We start from the raw sequence: 21,512 nt of genomic DNA, 5'->3' as shown, positions 1-21,512 counted from the left end.
GTCATCCTGGCTAGTAGCAACAGTCAATAAATCTTTACTGGGGGGGGCGTGGCTTGGAAACGCATGTGCAAGGTCGGGTGAACGGTGAGCTCCGTCCCAATAGATATATTTGAAAGATTAAATAGGTTACAAATTTGATTTTTTTTCTGTTGAATACAGGAAAATTTGTTTTCCTATGGCGTCCGGTAAACAAAGTAAGGCCAATTCGGCGTTTGCGGCGTCGGTGGGTGCGAAAAGAGCAAAACCTGAGCCTCCGACCCCCTCGAAAAATCAAATGTCAAAAGATAGTTTGGATAACATAAAAATCCTCCGTGAGTTGCGGGCAATTAGAGATATTGTTTCCGATTACTCAAAAAATATTAAGGAGGTTAAAGAAGAGATCGCTATACTGAATAGGAAAATGGAACTTGTTGAAAATAAAATAATGAATCTCAATGATAGAATGGTGACAGTTGAAACGGATTTATTTCAAATGAAGCCTGTTAAGAAAATTGAGGTACTTACTCAGTTGCTGGAAGATTGCTGTAATAGGGAGAGGAGGAGCAACTTGAGATTGCTTGGGCTTCCGGAAGGGGCAGAGAAAAATAATATGACTTCCTTTTTGGAGAATCTCCTCCCTAAAATCCTCCCAATCAAAACAAAGTACCCTCTAGAAATAGAAAGAGCCCATAGGATACCTTCAAGGAGATCTGACAAGCAAAATGGGCCACGTCCGGTCATTTTTAAGCTTTTAAGACACCAGCAAGTATTGGAAATACTTCGTCTTGCTAAAGAAAATAAAAATCTAAAATTCCAGGATTCTCGTCTGCTTATTGTGCCGGATTTTGCACCTGCCACTGCAGCTAAGAGAAAGATTTCTTGAACTAAGACCTGAGAAGCATCGGGGCAAAATATGGGCTGATTTACCCAGCAGTTATGAGAGTGACTTATAAGAATAAAACATCTAACTTCAAGGAGCCGGAGGATCTGAATGAATTTTTACAACAACAAGAAGAACCCATGAATTCATAAATTCTCTTGTACTGATTTATTTGTACTATGGATGTTGGATTAATCTTTTCAAATATTTAAATAAGGCTATATATTAAAATGAACTTTCAATACAGTTAATTTTTAAAAATTAAAGGCTCATGGAAAGTAATGTTTAGAATTAGAATGTTGTTTTTAATGGGTCTAAAAGAGTTGTTACCAGGACAACAGTTTTTGAAGTAATGCAGTTGGAGGTTTTTCTTTGCTTTGCTTTGTTTTTGAATGTATTCAAAAGATTGATTATAATATTTATTGATGTCTGGGATTTAATGTCATGGCAAAAGAGTTATTTTTAAAGTTCATGATATTTTTGTGTTCAATTTATTGTCCTATTTATTCTATTTTTCTGAATGTTATTGGTATTCAGTTATTTATATTTCTGGTTAATTATTTTATTCCAACAAGGTTTTTACTTTGGATTCAGTGATTTTATTTCTTCACGCATTCATGATTTGATGAATATAGATGAAAGATGAATATTTAGAATGAGATAATATAATATTATGATGATTTGTTTGTGGTTTTGATTATAACTTTTGATATATTTATTTATCATAATTTATTTATTGAGGGGATTGGATTTTGTTTACTGGGATTATTCTTAGAGAAATTTATTTTATTGCTTGGTATTTTTAATGTAACTTATTGTTATAGATCTTATGGTAATGATTTATCTAATGGGGGAATTCTCTTTACCTGATCAATTATGTGTGTTTTCAAGTTCTCATATTTACAATTATTAAGGGAGGGTAGGGTGGGTGATAGGGTAGGATTGGGTGGGTTAAAAAGGGGTATTTTTCAGATTCAAGTATTTATATTGGGGAGGGTGATGTCTACTCATGGTCTTCAAAATATTTCTAGTGATTTGATTAATTATTTAGATTATAAATATAATGATGGCTTTTAAAATTTTTTCACTTAATGTTAACGGCCTTAATCACCAGATTAAAAGGAAAAAAGTATTAGCTTATTTGAAAAAGCAGAATGCTGATGTTTATTATATACAAGAGACCCATCTGAATATGGTGGAATCAAGGAAATTGGAAGGGGGTTGGGTGAAGCATTGTTTTTTTGCCCCTGCAGTTGGTAAAAAAAACAGGGGTAGCTATTCTTATTAATAAAAAATGTATTGCAAATTTTCAATTAGTAAATTCAGATCCTCTGTGTAGATGGTTACATGTCAATATGAGTATGGGAAATAATACCCTGGCTTTGTTTAATGTCTATGCCCCTAATTTGAATCAAAATGAATTTTTTAAAACATTACAGCAATTGTTACTCCCACTGGCTGCTTCTAAAATAGTTGTGGCTGGAGATTTTAATGCTGTAATGGATCCATAATAGATAAAAAAAAACATGTAAAAATATAAAATCTTTAGAGTTAGATAATTTGGTTCATTCGTGTGATTTAAAAGATATTTGGCGTATTCTTCATTTTAATGATCAGGAATTTTCCTTTTGTTCACAGAATAGATTATATTTTTATCTCAACTCAGATTGTTCAGCAAGTGAATAAAGCTTCCATAGATTCAATTATTATATCTGATCATGCGGGTGTATGGATTGAACTTAAATTAGATCAACAAGAGTATAGTAGACCTTATGGATACAAAATTCCTTGAAGATTTTAAAACACAAATTAATGAATATTTTCAATTTAATATATCTGATGACATTTCCATGGAAACCTTATGGGATGCTTTTAAGGTTACCACGAGAGGTTCAATTATTTCATATTTTGCTTACATTAGGAAACAATTTAAAAAGCAATATTCTGATTTGGAAAAAGAAATTAAACACTTAAGGCCCTGATTCTCCAAAAGTGCGTCCCGATTTTAGGCAGCTGTAGGCGTCCTACAGCTGTCTAATCAGCCAATCGGGATGCACGTTTTTTTAAAAAAATGCTCCCCAGGCAGGCCGCCTATATTGAAGGTGAGGCCCGCAAGACACCTAGGCCCTGATTCTGTATAGGATGCCCGGGAGAGGCATCCTATTCAGAATCGGCCTAAACTAAACCCCGATTCTGTAACCGGCGTCCATGTTACAGACGCTGGTTAGAGAATCGGGTTAGATTAGACACGGCCCGCTACACTTATCGCGGCAAGGGATCTCTCTGCCGCTATAAGTATAGCGGGCCGCGGCCCCCTAACCGATCGATGGCAGGAGAGTGCCCAAACCCTCCTGCCAGAAGATGCCCCCCCTGACACTACCGACCGCCACCCTGACATTACCGATCTCCCCCCCGACAATATCGATCGCTGGCAGGAGGGTGCCCAATCCCTCCTGCCCGAAGACGCACCCTCCCGGCGCTAACAACCCCCAAACCTCCACTCCACCAAACCTGTTCTTACGCCCATCCCCACTTAATCTAAGGCCTGATTGGCCAATCAAACCTTAGACTTAGTGGGGATGGGCGGACCCGCTATGCCTAAGGCCTGATTGGTCCAGGCTTCTAGAGCCTGGGCCAATCAGGCCTTAGGCTTCGGCGGGATGGGCCGGTAAGGGGCGGGCCCGCCTCATTTCGACGAGGCGTGCCTGCCGTCTGGACGTGCAAGACCCATCTGGCTGTAAGAACAGGTTTGGTGGAGTGGAGGTTTAGGGGTTGTTAGCGCCGGGGGGGGTGTGCGTCTTCGGGCAGGAGGGATTGGGCACCCTCCTGCCAGCGATCGATATTGTCGGGGGGGGGGAGATCGGTAATGTCGGGGGGGGGCGGTCGGTAGTGTCAGGGGGGTGCGTCTTCGGGCAGGAGGGATTGGGCACCCTCCTGCCAGCGATCGGACAGGCCGCGGCCCGCTATACTTATAGCAGCAGAGAGATCCCTTGCCGCGATAAGTATAGCGGCCGCGTCTACTTACAATGTAGACCAGCATTTTGCTGGCCTACATTTTAAGCTTCTCCTCTACTAGGGAGACGCGTAGGGCCACCTAGGTTCGCCTAAGGCCCACCTATGGCCCTTAGACGAGCTTAGGCATCTTGCGGATCTCCCTAGGCTCCCGGAGGTGCCTTCAGGCCTGCCTGGGGAGCATTTTTTTTTTTTTTTAAACGTGCATCCCGATTGGCTGATTAGACAGCTGTAGGACGCCTACAGCTGCCTAAAATCGTGACGGCACTTTGGAGAATCAGGGCCTTAGAATCTAAATTGATTACTAAATGGGAGCATAACACTTTGCAGGCTCTTTTAAAAGCAAAAGCTAAATATAATGAATTATCTTCAATATTAATTAGGAAAGATTTGTTCTTTAAGCAAACTTTGTATTATGGAAATTCGAATAAGGCGGAAAGATTATTGGCAAATTACCTTAAAGCAAAGAAAAGAAGAAATAATATTAGTGTTATTAAAGATAATAAAGGAATTATACATAATTATATTGGAAATATTTTAAGTCAATTTCTAAATTTTTATAAAGACCTATATTCTTCTGAGCCTTATGTTAACAGGAGTCAAGATGGATTACAATTTTTTAATTTAATTATTGGACCGAAGGTTCCTGAGCATATAAAAAGGAGTTTGGATGAGCCTATATCTCTAAAAGAATTAGAAACAGCGTTGAAATCTCTTAGAGTTGGATCCGCTCCAGGTGTTGATGGTTTCACAGTAGAATTTTATAAATCATTTCAAATTATCCTACTACTTCATTTGTTAAATTTATATCAGTCACAACTAACTAAAGGTTGTATTACAGGTACTATGGCTGAATCATTAACAATTATTTTGCCAAAGCCAAATAGAGATTCCACTTTGGTTTCAAACTACAGGCCTATTTCATTAATAAATGTTGATGGAAAACTTTTGGCTAAGATACTAGCTTTACGCTTAGCTAAGGCTCTCCCTTATATTATTGATATGCACCAAACAGGATTTGTTGCCAAGAGACATTCCTCTAATAATTCCAGATTGGCGTTTCATATGTTAAATTTATCTAAAGATATGGTGGATCCGGCTTTTTCTGTATCTTTGGATGCAGAGAAAGCTTTTGATAGGGTGGAATGGACTTTTATGTATCAAGCATTAGATTGGTTTGGTATAGGTTCTGGATTTATACAAATGATTAAAACATTGTATAGCTCCCCTTATGCAAGAATAAATATTAATAATAATTTATCGGAGTGTTTTAATTTGCAGAGGGGGGTTAGACAAGGCTGTCCATTATATCCTTTGCTGTTTGATGTAGTATTAGAACCCTTGTTATTAGCCATTCAACAAGCAAAGGGGATATAGGGTATTCCATATTCAGATATGGAATATAAAGTTTCAGCTTATGCAGATGATATTCTGCTCTATTTGAGAAATCCAGAAACTACCATTCCATGTTTGTTAGAATTGATTGAAACATTTGGGAAATTTTCAGGATATAAAATAAATTGGAGTAAATCAGAAATTCTTCCTCTTAATGTACATTGTTCTAAAGGATTATTTGACCCTTTTCCATTCATATGGAAAAAAGATGGACTAAAATATTTAGGTATTATGATTAAAAAGACTCTGGATGACACAATGAAAGGGAATGAAAAACTTTTTATTAAAAAAAGTAACAAGAGTTATGTGAGCAATCTTTCTTGGTGGGGGAGAGTTCAAACTATTAAAATGATGATATTGCCTGTAGTTTGCTATCAAATGAATATGATACCAATTTTTTTCCCGGGGTCCTTTTATAAAAAACTTAATGGTATTCTTATGAAATTTCTTTGGCTGGGTAAAATGCCTAGAGTTGCTTTAGTATCTCTACAAAAATCAATTGAGGAAGGTGGGGTAAATTTTCCAAATTTTTATAGGTATCATCAAGCCTATATTTTACGCCACGGTATGTATTGGGTCCTCCCAGAACTCATAGACAATGCTCCAGATTGGTTATATTTGGAGTGGCGGCTCTTGTTTCCTTTAAATTTGTCTCATGTGATAAGTATCAAAATGCCTAGGAAATATAAAGAGAATAGAATTTTGATTGACACATGGAAAACATTGAGTTTCATTAGTAATTTAACACCTATTCCAATAAATAAGTCAACGAATGAATTTTTATGGATAAACTCCAAGATTCAAATTGGCAGATCTCAAATCTTATGGAAGCATTGGATTATTGCAGGTATTCGAACTCTGAATGATGTTATTTCAGATGGTAAACTGCTTGATTTTTCACAGCTTCAACATAGATTTGGTCTCAATAAATCACAAAGTTTTAAATGGTTGCAGCTGAAGCAGGCTATTCAGGTAGGATTCCCTGAATGGAAAACTCTTAATAATCAATTTATTTTTGGAGTTCCTATGCTTCCAAGCAGACTTCCTGGGACACCAAGCTGCATTGTGGTATAAATTAATATCTGGATATATGAATAAAAAGCCAAAAATTGGTCTTAGAGACATTTGGAGCATTGAGATTAAGCAACAAATTTCTGCATCTCAATGGCCACGAATTTGGTCTTGGAGAATGAGATGTACAGTGTCTACATCTATGAGACAAACTTGGTTTTTTCTGCTACATAGAACTTTTTGGACCCCTGTTCGTTTGCAAAAGTTAGATAGCTCTAAATCTAATAGATGCTGGCACTGTAATCTGGAAGCAGGAACACTTGAACATTTACTTTTTTATTGTCCTTGTATTATGATTTTCTGGAATTCAATTTGGTTTCAAGTAAATTCTTTATTAGAAAATCATGTTGCTTTATCGTACGATAAGGCTTTGTTTGGTATGGCTATGAGGAAAAAATCAAATATCATCAAATAATAATAAACTTTTATTGATCATGACAAGGGTCGCCATTCAGCATATTACCAACAATTGGAAGAATCACATTAATCTTAATTATACTTTCTGGTGGAATTCATTATTTATAAGATGGAAAGAGCAATTGCTTTGCAGAAAGGGTCTTACAATAAATTTTTGTAGATCTGGGGGCCATTGGAAAATTATTGTAATGGGTAGACATCATATTCCTTAGATAATATGTGTATAATTAGGGGGGTGGGAGGCTGTTTTGGAATTTTTATTAAATGTTTACTTCATTATATTCTTTTAGATATGTTTAATTGAAGTAGGGTGGGTATGTATGATATTATTAGAAAGATTTTCAAGTGTTTTAATTTGTTATAATGATATATTACTGTACGCTTGTTACAAGATTTAAAATGAATAAAGAATTAAAAAAAATAAATAAATAAATCTTTACTGGTAAGTCTTTAGGATTCCCAGGCACTTATCAGATTCCTTCTCTGGTAGCAAGGTCCTTCTAATGGGGGGGCTCATCCATCATCTGAATCTCATACAAATGGAAATCTTCAGCGATGATATTTCAAATAGAATCTTTAGTAACTAGTATCAGTCCATAGTGATGCAAAGAAGTCACTAATAGCAGAATTGCAACATCGAGAAGTTTAGCTATAACACCAAGAACCTTACATCCAAAAGGGTGTAAATGCAGATTTTCATGTAGCAAACATAGAAACATAGAAATTGACGGCAGAAAAGGGCTATAGCCCATCGAGTCTGCCCATACCAATGACACACTCTCTGATTCTTACTCTCCTAGAGATCCCACATGAATATCCCATTTTCTCTTGAAATCTAACACGCTGCTGGCCTCAATCACCCGCTGAGGCAGCTCGTTCCAATGATCCACCACCCTTTCAGTGAAGAAGTACTTCCTAGCATCACCCTGAAATTTCCCTCCCCTGATTTTCAGCGAGTGTCCTCTGGTTACCGAGGGCCCTGTAAGACTGAAGATATCATCTTTCACCTCTATACGCCCAGTAATATACTTAAAGGTCTCAATCATGTCCCCTCTCTCTCTTCGCTCCTCCAGTGAGTACATCCGCAGTTTTTTTAACCTTTCTTCATATGTGAGTTCCCTGAGCCCCAAAACCATCCTGGTAGCCATTCGCTGAACCGACTCAATTCTCAACACATCTTTTCGGTAGTGTGGTCTCCAGAATTGAACACAATACTCGAGATGAGGTCTCACCATGGATCTGTACAGTGTCATCTGATATGACAAATGTCTTTGGGAAGTGATCCACAATTAATAATGAAGAAATATCTGTACTATATATTATTTAGTTTGTTTCCAGCAATGTCTGAATAACATTACTAACAGAATAGGTACAGCATTAAATATGCAAAAGAAAGCAAAAGTTAAAATTTATCTGCTTCAATTCAAATAAGTTCTAATATATTAGCTGAATTATATCTGACAACCTAAAGAAATTATAACTACAGTGGCATATGATGTAAAACTTATGTCAAAACATAGCAGGTAATCTGACCTAAGTAAAAGAATGGCAATGCTATAGATTTAACTATATTAACATATAGGTTATATTGAAACATATTAAAGTGAAGATGATAAAAAACTAAAAACTAAAATAAAATGTTCAGAGAAGTCTATGAATTTATGAAAGAATTGTCCTTCCCATGGAGTTCTAGCAAAATCATGAGTATAATTTTGCTTGGCTCATAATATACTTCACTCGGAAAAACAAACAGGATAATACATGTTGCTTAAAGCTAGACAAACAATCTTTCTAATAAGAAGTGAACAGCATATAATGGGTTAACGCTCAAAAACTTAGCTTGGGAGGGGTTTTTCTTTTTTCATCTGCGACATAGGAATGGAAAGCAGAAGTTACTTTCACTTCGACATGTGACACAATGTTAATTAATATTACTATTTGGGAAAGGAGAGGGTCATGAGAACCCCATGGAATGTATTCCAGTTATTATAGAGACATGAATAATAAAAAAAACAAAAAGAAAATAGCTACAGACAATTTCAAAGTAAAGATATATAGCACTACATCTCCCAGCATCCCTAAACACAAAGACACATCAACCAGGAAGTAGCTATGTGTGTGTAATGGGAAAAAGAGGAAATAATTCATTTCTTAAACTCCGATCAAAGACAAAGAAAAAGGACTTCTAAAGGTTTGAGACTGTTGTGGTAAGTAGGGAAAAACCAATTTTTATTTATATTGGTAATTATATTGAGCACTCATAAATAGAAATCCACTCGTATTTCCAAAAACACTGAATTTGCCATATGGCATAATAAAAAAGATAATGACTTACTGTAATATGAAGGACTATAGCTCTGAAAAATGAACAGAAATTAATTGCTAGCAAGTATTAGGGGGCACCTCTCTGATACTTTGTTTAAACTAATCAAATTAAAGTGCACTGTATAAAAAAAATATAGTTGTAAAAATGATGTAAGACCAAGAGCCAGTTGGCCCCATCTCAGTGCTTGAAGTACCTTGGGGTTCTGTTCGACACCTCCTTGGGGAGGGTCTTCCTCCCAGAGGCCCTGGTAAGCAAATTGCAATCTCAGATTTGCCTACTTATGACATCCTGGTGTCCTCGGGCGCAGGATTTCCTTCAAGTCTTGGGGTCGATAGCGGCTTCCCTAGACGTAGTGAGGTGGGCTCAGGCCCACATGCATCCTCTCCAGTATGCTCTGCTTCGGAGGTAGTCACCCCAGAGGCACAATCTGGATCTCCCTGTTCCTCTGAGGGGCTTGGTGTGCTGCAGTCTTCGTTGGTGGCTCCAGACCTCCCATCTTGTTAAAGGGACGAGTCTGGATCAGCCACAGTGGACGGTGCTTCTCATGGATGCCAGTCTCCTCGGTTGGGGAGCTCAGTGTCTAGGTCACTCAGCTCAGGGCACCTGGTCCACGGAAGAGGCATCCTGGTCATTTAATGTTTTGGAGACCAGAGCTGTCCGTCTAGCGCTGTTAGCCTTCCACTCCTTCTTGATGGGTACATGAGTCCGGGTTCTGTCAGACAATGCTACGGCGGTGGCCTATGTCAATCGTCAGGGGGGTACCAAGAGCACTCAGGTGGCACAGGAGGCGGGTCTGGGCAGAGTCTCATCTTCAGGGCATCTTGGCCTCCCACATAGCTGGAGTAGAGAATGTTCAAGCGGACTTCCTCAGTCACGTGCTAAATCCCGGAAAGTGGTGTCTAAGCCACGTGGCCTTTCAGTTGATAGTGCAGTGTTGGGGTCAGCCCCTCATGGACCTGATGGCCACGAGTGTCAACGCCAAAATACCCTGCTTCTTCAGTCATTGCAGAGACGATCAGGCCGAGGGCCTGGATGCTCTGGTTCAACCATGGCCAATGGAGGGGCTGTTGTATGTGTTTCCTCCGTGGCCATTAGTGGGCAGAGTTGTACTCCGCATTGTTCGTCACCCGGTTCTGGTGGCTCCAGATTGGCCCCGATATCCATGGTATGTAGATCTGGTGAAGCATCTGGTGTCTGATCCTCTTCCTCTGCCTCTTTCGCCCGATCTTCTGATTCGGGACCCCATTCCCCTGTTCGATCCGGCTCCCTTTTTTGCTTTACGGCTTGGTTCTTGAAAAGGAACGCCTCGATAAGAAGGGATATTCAGCTAAAGTGATCTCCACTCTCTTGGGGTACCGCAGACTTTCCACTTCTCGGGCTTATGTGCGGGTTTGGCGTATATTTGAGGAATGATGTACAGCGTATATTTGAGGAGTGGTCTCTTCTCGCGCTTCCCTGCCTAACAGCTTAGATTTCTTGCAATATGACCTGGACAGGGGCCTGGCTTGGTCTTCTCTCCAGGTTCAATTTGTGACCCTGTCAGCCTTTCGCGGGTTATTATGGGGTCAGCGTCTGATTTCCATTCCTGATGATGTTCGCTTCTTGCTCAATCCTCCCGTGTGACTGTCTGTTCCCTCTTGGGATTTGAATCTGATTCTGTCCGGGCTGGTGGGTCCCCCGTTTGAGCCTTTGGGTACCTGCTCATTGAAGGACCTTACTGTTAAGGTGGTCTTCTTGTTGGCTATTACTTCTGCTAGATGTGTTTCGGAGCTGCAGGCTCTCTTGTAGGTCTCACTTCCTGGAGTTTTCTAGGGAGCGGGTCATGTTAAGGCTTGTTCCTTCTTTTCTGCCAAAGGTAGTTTCTCCTTTTCATGTCACTCAGTCGGTGGTCCTCCCAGAGGGTTCTGAGCAGAAACAGTTGCGCAAATTGGATGTGGGTCGGGTCCTTCGGGCCTATGTGCAAAGGACCCAGGAGATCAGAAAATCGGATCATCTTTTTGTCCTTCTAGTGGGTCCTATTAAGGGGGATGGCGCTTCCAAGGCTCCCATTGCGCACTGGATCAAGAAGACTATTGCTTCCGCTTACCTTCTTCAGAAAATAGCCTGCTCTGGAATTTCTCAAGGCTCATTCCACTCGGGGTCAGGCCGCTTCTTGGGCTGAGTCTTTGCTGGTGCCTCCAATGGATATTTGTAAGGCCGCTGTTTGGTCTTCCTTGCATTCCTTTGTCAGACACTACTGTGTGGACGTTCAGCCGTGTCGCAACGCGGTATTCAGTGAGCGTGTTTTGGTGTCGGCCCTTCGGGGGTTCCACCTATGATGGGGACTGCTTTGGTACGTCCCGCTTGTAAGATTAACCTATGCCGGTCTGGAGAGTTGCTATAGAAGGAGAAATTAGGTTCTTACCTGCTAATTTACTTTCTTTTAGCCTCTCCAGACCGGCATAAAACCCCACCCTGTATCTTGTCGTGTTGTTCTTGTGGGTGTTGCACATGCAGATTTTGTTTTTTTCTGCGGGTTCTAGTATTTTTCTAGGGCCGGAGAGATTAAAAACAGCGGCTATGGCTTGGCTGGGGTAGTTGGCGAGCTGTGAGGACCTTTGTTATTTGCATTTGCTCCTTTGCATTTTCTAACAGCATTCCTATTTTTATGTGTTGATACACCTGTTCGGAATCCTGTTTGTTTTCTGTATATAGTTCTTAGTTCTATTTGGCTATTCAACAGACTGAAGTAATTAGGGAGGGGTCACATGATATATACAGTTCCAAAGTTTTGTTTCAGTCTCCACCTGCTGATCATAGAAATATGATGGCAGATAAAGGCCAAATGACCTATCTAGTCTGCCCATCTGCAGTAACCATTATCTCTTTCTCTCTCAAAGATCCCATGTGCCTATCCCAGGCCCTTTTGAATTCAGACACAGTCTCTGTCTCGACCATCTCTTCTGGGAGATTATTCCATGCATCTACCACGCTTTCTGTAAAAAAGTATTTCCTTAGATTGCTACGGAGCCTGTCACCTCTTAACTTCATCCTATGCCCTCTCATTGCAGAGTTTCCTTTCAAATTAAAGAGACTCGACTCATGCTCATTTACATTACATATGTATTTAAACATCTATCATATCTCCCCTCTCCCGCCTTTCTTCCAAAGTATACAGATTGAGATCTTAAGTCTATCCCCATATGCCTTATGATAAAGACCACATACCAATTTAGTAACCTTCCTCTGGACCGACTCCGCTTTTAAGATTAACCTATGCCGGTCTGGAGAAGTTAAAGTAAATTAGCAGGTAATAACCTAATTTCTCCTTTCTTGTGCTGCATTGCCTTTCCTTCAGCTGGTAAAAATTTTGAGCTTTGTCTCATAATTTTTTTGCTGTTGTTGTTTCCTTTTAGTTTCTAAACCTTTTCGTTCAAAAAGAGAAAAATATTCGTTTATTTTTTTCCGTTTTCCTCATACCTCATTCGAGGCCTACAGGTCTCTCTTTTTTTTTTTTTTGGCGACCTTTCCTCAATTAAAATTGAGTTTGACTTTGCCACCAAAATCTTCCCATCCATGTCTAAGACATCAAGTGGGTTTAAAAAGTGTTGTTGGTGACAGTGTCACATCTCCATCACTGACCCGCTCAGCTGGTGTATCCAGTGCCATGACCCTGAACATCAAGTGAATACCTGCATCCGTTGCTCTACTCTGCAAAAATGTTTGGTAAAGGCCCGGTATCTCCAGCAGGAGAAACTTTTCAGCACTGCCATTGATTCACAAGAAAAATCCTAATCTTCGGTCCCACCAATACCTATATCAACATCGGACATCCCTAACTTGGCAAAGCCTGCTAAGAAACCAACCACTTCCAGGCTTTCTCTCCTCCTGGGCATGTATCCTCTTCAAGGTCTCCCACCCCTCAACACCCTGCCGCACCAGTGATACCTGCTCAGTCTCAGGTATTGGTGCAGGATCTTCGATGGCATCTTGTGCAAGGAGATTGGGGATGTGTTTAAACTGTTCTCCATGCCAGTGTCTACAACAACTCCATCAGTACCGACCCAGCCCGAGCATAGCTCTCACAGGCCACGAGATACTGCTTCAGACTCTGCTTTTAAGCGGTGCTCTGCTTCTCATCGACGCTCTTCCTCAGAGTATCCTAATGCTTACACAAAGCATTGACGTGCTTGTTCCCAGCACCGATGTTTGCCTTCAGAGCATCAATTTCCATCGAAGCACTGAAGTCCTCCTTCGAAGCATTCTCGTTCTCCATGGATACATTGGAGTTCTAAATTGAGGCATTGGAGATCTTCATTGTTACATCGGAAATCATCATCGAAACATCATAATGCAAGAATCGATGTTCACATCGACGCTTTTCTTTAAAGTACTCTTCCTTGAAACACACTTCTTCTCATTCATCTCGGTACTGACGGTCTCCATCTTCAACTTCGTCAGATCAGTACCATCATCACAGAGACTTTCCTAATCTAGATCATGACTCTGATATATCTTCTACTCATATTAACTCTGAATGTGAGGCTACCTTATCGGCTCCTGAGTCCCATGGAAAACCCTCAGAGCCATCTCCTCTGCCTCCTAGAAGAAGATCTCCTCTAGAGAATGACATGATGACAGTTTACTGCAAGTAGCCAAGGGTAACCCACAGGAATGGGGGAAGAAATTGACTGGGTGCCACAGGTACGGGGATAAGGATATTCACCACCCTGTAGAGTGGTGAATGGCCTTATCCCCCCCACAGTAAAGGATTTGCCATGAGTTGCCCCCTTTTCCACCCTTCCTGGTCAGCAACCCCCCTTGCGAGTCCAGCAGCCTCCCTCCCTTCCTGTCGCGGGTCCAACAGCCCTCACACCTTCCCTCACTGGCTACCCGAAAGCTGGCGGCAAACCCCCCTCCCCAATAAACCCATGACTCTCCTGGGTCAGCCCTTTTGCGCCTCCTGGGGCGGGCCCACCAGCCAGTTGGAAGCTTCCTGCATGTAGCGCTGGTCCAGGAACCTTCTTGCTGCCAAGTACCTCCTTCCAATGTAACTTCAGGTTTTGTGGAGATGGGAACTGAGCTAGCAGGGAGGGGGTGAGGACAGGGCCAATTTTTTCCCCGCATCATTCTCTAATCTCCTTCTGAAGGTCTCTCTTTCACTAAATATATTAGACAACTGGGTAAAGATCTTCCTGCTAAATTAGAAGCAGACACTGATCCCAGAACTGAACTTCTGGAGGCATTAGATTTTGATGAACCTCCCAAGGAACTCTTAAAGCTACCATTTCACAACCTTTTTAAAAAGGCTCTCCTAAAGAATTGGGAAACTCCACTTTCCGTGATTATAGCTCCTAGAAAGTTAGATTCCCTCTATAGAATACTCTCTTGTCCAGGGTTTGATAAACCACAACTCCAACATCAGACGTTGATGGTAGAATCCACTCTCAAGAAGTCTTTTAGCTCTAGAGTTTACGCTTTGGTCCCTCCAGGTCATGAAGGCAGAACTATGGACAAGTTTGGCCGTCACCCATACCAAAACTCTGTTATCCAACAGAGTATTAAACTACAATTTATTTATCTTTATATTTCAAACAGTTAGCAGTCTTTGAACAATACATTCCGACTACCCGTCTTCCTGAATTTCAGCATATCACTCGTAGCTTTCTGCAAAACAGGAAGTATATGGCTCGTACTGCTTTTGATGCATCCAAGCTTTCATCCACAGCTTTTGCCATGGCTATGGCTATGAGGAGAGTTGCCTGGCTACGAGTCTCTGACATGGATATAAACCTTGAAGACCACTTGGCCAACATACCATGTGTGGGAGAAGAGCTTTTGGGGAAAAAAATTGAAACTGCCATACATAAACTTATCCAGCATGAGCAGAGTTAGAACACTCGTAACAAAACTAAGAACTGTCAATCTACTAAGCCTGCTCAAAAGTCGATTTCTTACACTTATAAGAGATGATATCCTACCTCTTCTTCCTCTGCTAAACCACTACCTCAGAAACCACTACCTCAGAAAAGACAGACAGAAGAAATCTTAGAAAGAACAATCGTCAACTACTCAGAAGCCGGCTCAGTATTTTTGACTTGCTTCTAGAGAGCATAGTCAGTATACCATTTTTTTACAGCCTCTTCCCATTAAAGGATGTCTTTAATCATTTTACCCATGATGGACTCACGTGGGTCCTAAAAGTCATTAAGGAGGTTTACTCTCTTCATTTCGAGTCCATTCCTCCAAACCACCCTCCAAGAGAGTCATCTTTTACATCTCAACAGATGTCCCTTTATCAGGAAATAGATGCTTCACTACAACCCAACACCATGGAGGAAGTCTCCCCTACTGAGAAAAATCAAGGCTTCTACTCAAGGTACTTCCTAATTCCAAAGAAGCCAGGAGGTCTAGGTCCAATTCTCAACCTCTGAAAACTCAACAAATATCTAGTCAGAGAAAGTTCTGCATGTTATCCCTAGCATGTTATATCCTGTTCTAGATCAAAATGAATGGCTATGCTCTCTAGACCTCAAAGAGGCTTACAGCATATTTCCATACATTCCGACCACAAAAAATGTCAATGCAAAGTTCTGCCTTTTGGCCTGGCTTCCTCTCCAAGAGTATTCACAAAGTGCCTAGTGGTCGTGGCAGCAACTCTCCGTATTTATGGCCTCCCAAGTGTTTCCCTATCTCGAAGATATAAAGGCCACATCTCAGGCAGTTTGCTTAGCAACCAAACTGACAATTACTTTTCTTCAGCAATGTGGGTTCGAAGTCAGTTTTTAAAGTCTCAACTTCATCCATCACAACGTCTCCAGTTCATAGGAGCCATTCTAGATATCAAACAGTTACGAGCTTATCTTCCTTAACAAAGACAAGACACTTTGATTCATCTTTGCAATCAAGTCTCGACTCTGTAAACCAGTTCAGCCAGACAGATGATGCAACAAATAGTCCACATGGCATCCACAGTCCATGTTACCCCATTCGCTCATCTATATCTCAGAGTGCCTGAGTGGACCCTAGCATCTCAATGGTCTCAAGCCTTCGACCCCTTATCCAAAATGATCAATGTCACTTCACTTCAGAAATTGCTTCAGTGGTGGATGAATCCCTTCAATCTTTCCAGGGGTCTCCTCTTTCAGGTTTCCCCACATCAGAAAGTCCTCACCACAGATGCTTCTATGTATGCTTGGGGGGGCTCACCTAGATGGCCTCAAGACATAAGGTTACTGGAATTTGCAAGAAGTGTCATTTCACATCAACCTTCCAGAATTAAAGGCCATTCGAAATACTCTCATCACTTTTCAAAATTCTCTTTCCAATCATGTTGTCCTAGTTTAAATGGACAACCAAGTCACAATGTAGTACATCAACAAACAGGATGGTACGGGCTCTCTCCTTCTTTTTCGAGAAGCCTAACACATTTGGAATTGGGCAATACTATGCAATATATTTCTAAAGGCTATATAGAAATATAGAAGATGACGGCAGAAAAGGGCTACAGCCCATCAAGTCTGCCCACTCTGCTTTCCCACCCCCTGTCTATGCCCTAATGACCCAATTTCCTTATCTTGACCCTCGTAGGGATCCCACATGGGTATCCCATTTATTCTTAAAGTCTGGCACGCTGTCTGCCTCGATCACCTGCACTGGAAGCTTGTTCCAATGATCAACCACTCTCTCTGTGAAGAAATACTTTCTGGTGTCGCCATGAAATTTTCCGCCCCTGAGTTTGAGCGGGTGCCCTCTTGTGGCCGAGGGTCCCTTGAGAAAGAAAATATCATCTTCCACTTCGACAAGTCCCGTGAGGTACTTAAATGTTTCGATCATGTCTCCCCTCTCCCTACATTCCTCAAGAGTGTAGAGCTGCAATTTGTTCAGTCTCTCTTCGTACGAGAGCCCCTAGAGCCCCGAGATCATCCTGGTGGCCGTCTGTTGAACCGATTCAATTCTGCGCACATCTTTACTGTAATGTGGCCTCCAGAATTGCACACAGTACTCCAGATGAGGTCTCACCATGGCCCTGTACAACGGCATTATGACTTCAGGCTTTCGGCTGACGAAACTTCTATTGATACAACCCAATATCTGCCTTGCCTTATATGTCCAAGGGAAACAGAATGTCCTTGCTGACAAATTCAGCAGATTCCTGTGGCCACACAAATGGACTCTCAAATCCAGAGTACTCCTTCACATCTTCCAGTTATGGAGAACTCCTCAGATAGACCTATTTGTGTCTCCCCTCAATCACAAACTGCCTCAATTCTGCTCCAGAAAATACTGTTCACAGTGTTTCGAGGCAGATGCATTCCTTCAGATTGGACAAACAAGTTTTTTTATGCATTTCTGCCAATTCCTCTCATTCTGAAGACCTTGGTCAAACTCAAGAGAGAATCGGCCACCATGATTCTGATAACTCATCAATGGCCCAGACATCCTTGGCTATCCCTTCTACTTCAGCTGACTGTCAAGGATCCAGTTCCATCTCTACACATTCAGAATCATGGATCCATGTTACATCCCATTCTACAATCTCTTCACTTAACAGCTTGGTACCTTGTGGTATAACTTCAACAGAATTTCATCTCTCTGACCCTGTTCATGCCATTATTGCTGCAATAAGAAAACCATCTACTCAGCAATGCTATCAACAGAAGTGGACACGTTTAACTTCCTAATGTTCTCTTCATCACCAAAAACCTTCTTCCTCTTCTTTTCCTTCAGTTTTGGATTATCTTCTCCAGCTTTCCACTCTAGCCTGAAAACTACTTCAGTCAGAGTCCATCTCAGTGCTATTAATGTTTTCCATGCTCCTGTCAACGATAAACCTCTGGCTACTCATCCTCTGGATTCCAGGTTTATGAAAGGACTTTTCAGTTCCAAACTTCTGCTAAAACCGCCTCCAGTTGTCTGGGACCTTAATGTAGTCCTTGTCAAGATGATGAAACTACCCTTTGAGCCACTAGTGTCTACCCATCTCAAGTTCCTCACTTGGAAAGTGGTTTTCTTGATTGCTGTCACTTTTGCTCATCAAGTCGGTGAACTTCAAGCATTGGTTTTTGACCCACCATATACAGTATTTCACCATGACAAGGTGGTTCTTCGCACTCAACCTAAATTCCAAAAATTGTCATGGAATTTCATCTGAATCATCCATTGTGCTTCCAATCTTCTTTCCAGAGCCTCATTCTCATCTGGGAGAAGTAGCTCTTCATAAATTGGACTGTAAGCGTGCCTTGGCGTACTACCTACAAAGGACTAAGCCACACAGGACTTCACTTCAACTGTTCATCTCCTTTGATGCCAACAAACTAGGCCAGCCTGTCACCAAGAGAACTATTTCCACATGGCTAGAAGCATGTATTTCCTTCTGCTATGTTCTGGGCTGCAACTTGAGAGACATGTTACGTCACACAAAGTTTGAGCTATGGCAGCCTCAGTGGCTTTCTTACATTCCACTTCCATTGATGAAATTTGCAAAGCAGACACTTGGTCCTCAGTCCACACATTCACATCTCACTACTGTCTAGAATCCTATTCCAGACGAGATGGTCATTTTGGCCAAGCAGTATTTCAGAATTTATTTTCTTCTTAATGGCCAACTCTACCTCCATCCCATTGCAGTAAGCTAGGGAGTGCCACATGTAAGAATATGCTGCCTACTTGTCTTAGGATAAAACACAGTTACATACCATAATAGGTGTTATCTAGAGACAGCAGGCAGATATTCTCGCATCAATCCCACCTCCCCTGGATGGCTTCTTAGCTTGCTTACGGAAGTGAGGTACTGTGAGCCTATGACAGGTGGTAAATCACTTGCACATGTGTGGTGTGGGCAGACTTTAAGTTCTTAAAGTGTCTGAGCACTTATCACTGTCTGTACCGGGCTATATGTACTATGCTATATGTTAACTAACTTTGTATATTTTTTACTTGGCTGAAAATTCAATAAAATTGTTTAAACATAAAACAGAAGTAGTTTAGATAGGCAATACCAAATTGACTTTCCTTATTATACTGCTAGACCAGTCCAGATGACTGAATTGTGATTGTGCCCCCTACCAGCATATGGAGGCAGTGAACATCAAGTTTTCAGTGATGGCATCATTAGAATAAAGAATGTAGCCATAAGCATAGTTTGTCTACTTGTTTGTTTGTTTGTTTTTTGGGGGGGAGGGCAGGAAGCAAGGGATAGAGAGTTAGATTAGTAGCAGAAGGAAAATTTTCTCCCCCTTCTCTCAGATGGACACTGATTGATCGACTTTCTTCATCCCAACTTTTTTTTTTCATCTTTTTCTTGTTTCCCTTTATCCTACCTATACTCTACTATTTTCCTCTCCCCCTCATGCTTACATCTTCTCACACACATTCTTTCTCTCATCCTTCACCTTTTTCCATCATCTTTTCTCCAACCAACCTTCCTCTCCTCCAAACCACTTTCTTTCCAGTCCTCTTTCTCTCTGCCCTTCTCTCATCCTTTAGCTCATGCAATTGGTAGATTTCTGATCCTTCTTAGGGTAGCTTTCTGGGGATATTTTGATCAGTCCAGAGTTCCTCAGTGTTCTGTCCTCTTTCATAAGGCTCTATTCTTAAATGAGGCCTCCTTGTGGCCACTTTTTCAGGAACTAGTTGATTATTTTGTGAGCTCTTGAAGGTTGCATGTATATAGAGTTTGTCTCATGTTCCCAGTTAGCTCAGTTTCTTTGGTTGTCATTCAAGGTTGCCTCACTTTGCTGATAGCAGCAGACAAATCAGAGCAAGTTGTTTCCCTGGTATATTGAGGGAGCTATTAGGTTGTGGATATCTAGGTTTGATCTGTGGATGTTGCAGGCTTGGGTTCCACTTAATGGTAGCATCACTTCAGACTTATAGAAACCTAAGGTGCATGAGACTAGATGGTATGCCCTCTTTGGCATTGCTTTTTCTATGCACAAGCATTGTAATGAGGATGCTTGCGGTGAGGGAGATATCATCTTGCAGACTGAAGCTTCATCTTCCTTCCACATAGAGCCTTTAATGCTTGGTATATCCAACTTATCTGAACTTGTCTAGCAGGATAAGGAAGGAGAAATTTCCATTCCTTGAATCCTGCTAGACTTGTCCAGAACCCATCCAGGAGGCTGCTTTTCTATTTATTCCAATTGGTGTCATCTGTCAGTTGCAGTGGATCTGTAATGTTCTTTTTGGAGCCTCTTTGGGCATGTTTTCCAATCCTTTGGTGGTTAGGGTTCACAATGTGCTTGAATTTCAGATCTGCTTTGGCAAAAGTATACTTGTGAGTTTCAGGACTATACCACTTACGTCAAGGATGAGATCACTGAAAATTTAGTGTGCTTTCCTTACATCTGCTGGTTAGGGAACATACTATATTTGTCGCTCCATAAGACGCACTTTTTTCCCCAAAAAAGTAGGTGGAAATAAGGGTGCATCTTATGGAGCGAATACCCCCCTGTACCTTTTTTAAAAATCTGTCTGGCCAGCGCTGTATGGCAGGAGCTATCAGCACTCCTGCCCTTCCCTCCGCTGACTCCCGAACTCTCGCAGCAGCGTCAGAGGGGAGCACTTTTTAAAATTCTGCCATCCAGTGCAGTATGGCAGGAGCGGAGCACAAGTCAGGCACGAGCTTTTCGTGTTCCTACCTGCTCCTGCTTCGTGAATGGCTGCCACCAGTTCTCGCAGGACTGACGGCAGCCATTCACGGAGCGGACCGGGACCAGGCAGGAACGCGAAAAGCTTGCGCCTGCCTCGTGCTCCAATCTGACGCTGCCACAAGAGTTTTGGAGTCAGTTGAGGGAAGGGCAGGAGCGCTGAAAACTCCTGCCGTACTGCACTAGACGGCGGGATTTTAAAAAGTGCTTCCCTCTGACGCTGCTGCGAGAGTTCGGGAGTCAGCTTGGAGGGAAGGGCTGGAGGGCTGAAAGCTCTGGATGGCAGAATTTTTTAAAAGATATCTGGGCCTGCCTGCCTGCTTGCTTGCCTCTGGGTGAGGGGCCCTGCCTGCCTGCCTGCCTCGGGGTGGGGGGCCCTGTCTGCCAGCTACTAGCACTACCTGCCTGCCAGCTACTAGCCCTGCCTGCCCTGTGCCCTGCTTGCCAGCTACTAGCCCTACCTGTCCTGTGCCCTGTCTGCCAACTACTAGCCCTGCCTGCCTGCCAGCCTCTCTCAGGGTGGGGGGCCCTGTCTGCCAGCCACTAGCCCTGCCTGCCCTGACCCTACCTGACAGCTACTAGCCCTGCCTGCCCTGTGCTCTGCTTGCCAGCTATTAGCCCTGCCTGCCAGCCTCCCTCGGGGTGGGGGGCCCTGTCTGCCAGCCACTAGCCCTGCCTGCCCTGACCCTGCCTTCCTGCCAGCTATTAGCCCTGCCTGCCCTGTGCCCTGCTTGCCAGCTATTAGCTCAACCTGCCTTGTGCCCTGTCCCTTCCCTGTCCCTACCTGCCTGCCAGCCAC

General features: G+C 42.1%; 1 protein-coding gene across 1 annotated transcript in view; it reads left to right on the top strand.

Annotated features, from left to right (window-relative positions):
- MAN2A1 (mannosidase alpha class 2A member 1) overlaps positions 1 to 21,512 on the top strand; it is a 414,578-nt gene that overhangs the window by 236,720 nt on the left and 156,346 nt on the right. The window lies entirely within an intron of this gene.

Source organism: Geotrypetes seraphini, chromosome 1 (assembly GCF_902459505.1).
Source record: "Geotrypetes seraphini chromosome 1, aGeoSer1.1, whole genome shotgun sequence".
Lineage (NCBI taxonomy): Eukaryota > Metazoa > Chordata > Amphibia > Gymnophiona > Dermophiidae > Geotrypetes > Geotrypetes seraphini.
This window is presented reverse-complemented; position numbering and strand designations above follow the sequence as displayed.